The sequence below is a fragment of the Carassius carassius genome, unplaced genomic scaffold (genome assembly GCF_963082965.1).
Source record: "Carassius carassius unplaced genomic scaffold, fCarCar2.1 SCAFFOLD_57, whole genome shotgun sequence".
Taxonomy (NCBI): domain Eukaryota; kingdom Metazoa; phylum Chordata; class Actinopteri; order Cypriniformes; family Cyprinidae; genus Carassius; species Carassius carassius.
In genome coordinates, this window is record NW_026775196.1 from 365,001 (window position 1) to 370,000 (window position 5,000).

Consider the following 5,000-nt stretch of genomic DNA (forward strand, 5'->3'; position numbering starts at 1 on the left):
TACTTGGATGGGAGACTGCCTGTGAATAATACCAGGTGCTGTAAGCTTTTGGGTTTTCTTCCCTACTTATCTATTGAACTGGAGATTAGAGTGGCTGATCTTTAAATAGCCCTCTCTCTGCAGCAGCCTTCGCTTACGGCCATACCTGGCTATGCCTGGTTAGTACTTGGATGGGAAACCGCTTGGGAATACCAGGTGCTGAAAGCTTTTTGGAAATTTTTCAAAATTTTTTACTTTTTGGAATTTCTTCACTCATTATATAATAATCGTGCAAAAAAAAAAAAAAAAAGAGTCAATGCCCGATGTCTGAATCTTAGCATGTTTGGTTCTGGTTACTACTTGGATGGGAGACCGCCTGGGATTGCCAGGTGCTGTAAGCTTTTGGGTTTTCGTCCCTATTTATATAATGTACTGGAGATTACAGTGGCTGATCTTTAATTAGCCCTCTCTTTGCAGCAGCTATCGCTTACGGCCATACCAACCTGGCTATGCCCGATCTCGTCTGGTCTTGGAAGCTAAGCAGGTTTGGGCCTGGTTAGTACTTGGATGGGAGACCGCCTGGGAATACCAGGTTCTGTAAGCTTTTGGGTTTTATTCCGAACTTATATAATGAACTGGAGATTAGAGTGTCTGATCTTTAAATAGCCCTCTCTTTGCAGCAGCTTTCGCTTACGGCCATACCAACCTGGCTATGCCTGATCTCATCTGATCTCGGAAGCTAACCAGGTTTGGGCTTGGTTAGTATTTGGATGGGAGACAGCCTGGGAATACCAGGTGCTGTAAGCTTTTTGGAAAATTTTCATTAGTTATGTAATAATCTTGAAAAAAAAAAAAAAAAGAGTCAATGCCAGATCTCTGATTCTTAGCATGTTTGGTTCTGGTTACTACTTGGATGGGAGACTGCCTGGGAATAATACCAGGTGCTGTAAGCTTTAAGGTTTTCTTCCCTACCTATATATTGAACTGGAGTTTAGAGTGGCTGATCTTTAAATAGCCCTCTCTCTGCAGCAGCCTTCGCTTACGGCCATACCAACCTGGCTATGCCCGAGCTCGTCTGGTCTTGGAAGCTAAGCAGGTTTGGGCCTGGTTAGTACTTGGATGGGAGACCGCCTGGGAATACCAGGTGCTGTAAGCTTTTGGGTTTTATTCCGAACTTATATAATGAACTGGAGATTAGAGTGTCTGATCTTTAAATAGCCCTCTCTTTGCAGCAGCTTTCGCTTACGGCCATACCAACCTGAGCACACTAGAGGCACTAGTGAGCAAACAGGAAGTGATTGTGCCAGAGAGGGGTGAGGGAGGCTCACCCAAACTTTTTGTGTTTTGTTATTTTGGTTTGGTTAAAATAAGTGTTTTTGTTTGTAGTATTTTGTTATTTTTGTTTTATTTGTGTCCTCCCAACAGCTCTGCTGTTTGGGAGGGATCTGTCGGGGTTTGTTTTATGTAAAATGGATAGATTAATGGCAACTGACATGGATTTGACACGAGGAACACGGAGGCAAGCAGAAAATGGACTGGGTTATCGACAAAGAGAAAAGGATTACAATGAAATAACTGATAAGAGGATTTACACAAAAGAAGCGACTGTGGTGGTGGATTTGTCGGAGGTACAAGACGGGAGAGCAGAGGATATTATAAAAGCACTAACAGAAAAGATTGAAGTAACAAGAATTTTAGCAATACGACCTAAGCAGATGAGGGAATATGAGATTACATTGGAGCATGAAGAGGACACTGAGAAACTGGTTGATGGACTAACCATTAAAGGTAAAATTTGTGAAATCAAAAAGTTACACAACAGAGACTTTGTTGTCTCGTTCATGCATTTGCCTGCATACATGAATGACCATGAGATTTTAAATAAGCTTGAAGGATGGGGAGTAACACCCATTTCTCAAATAAGGAGGAGATTCTACTCGGGCACCCATATAGAAGATGGAACGAGGTTCTTAAGAGTGCGTTTTCCAAAGGAAGTGGCTTCTTTACCATACAGCACAAGGATGGAGACCGAGGGAGGTCCTCAATACTTTAGGGTGATACACAGTAAGCAGGTGAAGACCTGTAGACTGTGTATGAGCCCTGACCATATAATGAAGGACTGTCCGGACTTCAAATGTCACAAATGCGAGGAAAGAGGCCATTTCGCAAGAGACTGTACTGCGATAAGGTGCCCAGACTGTAAAATGACATTGGACAAATGTGAATGTTGGATGGACAATGAGCAACAGGAAGAGGATCAAGTGAGCGGGCAAATGCATGAGAATGATAATGAGGAGGAGCAACAGGAGGACGCAGAAAAATCCAAGGAAAAGAACATAGGAAATGGACATGAATTAACAACATCAACACAGGAAGAGGAAGAGACATGGACACCAATGCAGATAACGGCGAGTATACAGAATATACTAGACAAAGTGGAGGAGCAGGAAGGAGTCAACGAAGAAGGGGAGCTAGACATTGAGAGTGGAAACATCACGGATGGTGGGAGCACGGGGGCATCGAACAAAAGAAGAAGAGTGAAAAAGGTAACACCAAATATTGAAAAAGCAAGGAAAAGAGTGGTGAAGGAAGTGTTTACAGAAAATCAGGACAGTGGTGGACTTTTAGAAGAGGGAGAAGATATGGACTAATAAGATGGGTATTTTATCGTTTTTGTTTTACTTTATGGTGTTGAGAATTGTGTCCTTTAATGCAAGAGGATTATTGAATGTTTTGAAATTTGAAAAGATGAAAGAGTTGTGTAAAAATGATGATATGATTTTATTGCAAGAAACTAACTGGAAAGGAAATGTAATGGAAGATTTTAAAAGAAGGTGGGATGGGGAAATATTTTTTAGTAACGGGGAGAAAAGTTTGGGAGGAGGAGTGGCTATTTTGATTAAAAAAGGGAAAGCTACTATGACAAAACAAATCTATGATGATAAAAAAGGGAAATGTATTGCAGTAGAAATTGATTTTGAGGATGAAAAATTTATTGTAGTAAATATACATGCACCAAATGAGGAAAAGGATAAGAAAATGTATTTTAATGTTTTAAGAGACATAATAGAGAAATGGAAAAGGGTGGTGGTTGCAGGGGATTTTAATACTGTTTTTAGCAAAATAGACATGGCTAATGGGATGGTTTTTAGGACGGACGGTGGAAGGAAGGAACTTAAATTATTGATGGAAGAAAAAAATATGATTGATGTTTGGAGAGAAAGAAATGGAAAAAAGAGAGAATATTCCAGAAAACAGTTAGTTGGGAATTTTATGTGCCAAACTAGGATAGATTATTTTTTGAGCACAAGAAATTTGGATTGTTTTATTGATGATGTACTTTATAAAGAAACAACTTTAAGTGATCATAAAATGGTTTTAATGAGGATGGATTTTAAAAGGGAAACGAAAGGGCCTGGGGTATGGATTTTAAATACAGAAATCTTAAATCATGAAAGTTTTAAAAATGGGATAGAGAATTTATTAGATGAGGAAAAAAAAGATGCAATGTATTTAGAAGATAAAAGACAATGGTGGGAAAATGTGAAATTTGAAATAAAGAAATATTCAATTAATTTCTGTAATATACTGCAAAGGGTGAAAAGGACAAAGGAAAAAGAAATAAGAAGAACGTTAAAAGAAGAGTTAAACAAAAATGAAGTAAATGTGCAAAAAGTGTTTGAAATGGAGGAGAAGCTTAAAAAAATGGAGGAAGACAAATGCCAGGGAGCGATGTTGAGAAGTAAAGCTAAATACACAATAGAGGGGGAAAAATGTAACAGATTCTTTTTTAATCTCGAAAAAAGTAGGGGAAAAGCTGAAATGATCAAAGAGCTTAAAAACAGAGATGGCCAGTCGGTTTTTAATACAGGAGAGATTTTAAAAGAAATAGAGACTTTTTATGAAAAGCTTTTTAAATCAGAAGGGGTGGAGGAGGAGAAGGGAAATGTTTTGTTGCAAAGAATAACTAGGAAAGTTGGAGAAGAAGATAAAATAGACTGTGAAAAGGAGATAGAAACGGAAGAAATTATACAAGCTATAAACTCCCTAAGAGTAAAAAAGAGTCCAGGAATAGATGGTATTGGAAGTGAATTTTACAAAGTTTTTAAAGAAAAACTCAGTGTGATTTTAAAGGGGATTTATGATGATATTTTTAGGAAAGAAGGAGTCAATCCAAGAATGGGGTTAGGTTTAATGAAAATAATTTATAAGAAACAAGGTGATAAAACAAATTTGAAGAATTTTAGACCCATCACAATGCTAAATACTGATTTTAAGATTTTAGCTAAAGTTTTAGCTAACAGATTGAAGAATGTAATGCCAAGTATAATTGAAACTAATCAAGCATATGGTGTAAAAGGGAGGGACATAGCAGACATTACAAGTAGCATAAGAGACATAATAGGTTATATAAAAGAAAAGGAAAAGAAAGCATATGTTATAAGGTTGGATTTTGAAAAAGCATTTGATAGAGTGGAGCATAAATTCTTATTTTCTGTTTTAAAGAAGTTCGGTTTTGGGGAAAATTTTATTAAATGGATTGCAATTTTATACAAGGATATCTTAACGAAAGTAAAATGTAATGGATTTTTAAGTCAACCTTTTAAAGTTTTAAGGTCTATAAGGCAGGGGTGTCCGTTATCAGCACAGCTTTATTCTTTGGTGGCAGAACCTTTAGGACTTTTAATAAATAAGGAGGAAGGAATAAAAGGAATAAAAATGGAAGAGGAAGGGGAATTTAAGAAAATCTTTCAATACGCAGATGATACAACAATTGTGGTGGAAAATATGGAAAGCGTTAAAAAGGTTATGGAAAAAATTAAATACTATTGTGATGGGACGGGTGCAAAAATCAATGAAGAAAAAACTGTGTATATGAAATTTGGAGGGGTGGTGGATTTAGCAGGGGTGTTTAAGTTCATGGAGGTACAGGAAATAAAGATTTTAGGGGTGGTGTTAGCAAAGAATGAAAAAGTGGCAGTAGATAATATGTGGGAAGGGATAGTAGGTGGAATGGAGAG

General features: G+C 37.4%; 3 non-coding genes across 3 annotated transcripts; all 3 read left to right on the forward strand.

The window, feature by feature from the left end:
* The first annotated feature begins 464 nt into the window (after positions 1–464).
* Positions 465–583, forward strand: LOC132138760 (5S ribosomal RNA). The gene has a single exon (XR_009433040.1). It is a non-coding gene; the product is annotated as a 5S ribosomal RNA (ribosomal RNA).
* An 84-nt stretch (positions 584–667) lies between these two features.
* On the forward strand, positions 668–786 carry LOC132138974 (5S ribosomal RNA). Its single transcript, XR_009433247.1, has one exon. It is a non-coding gene; the product is annotated as a 5S ribosomal RNA (ribosomal RNA).
* Positions 787–1,016: 230 nt separating this feature from the next.
* Positions 1,017–1,135, forward strand: LOC132138627 (5S ribosomal RNA). Its single transcript, XR_009432913.1, has one exon. It is a non-coding gene; the product is annotated as a 5S ribosomal RNA (ribosomal RNA).
* The last annotated feature ends 3,865 nt before the right edge of the window (positions 1,136–5,000 follow it).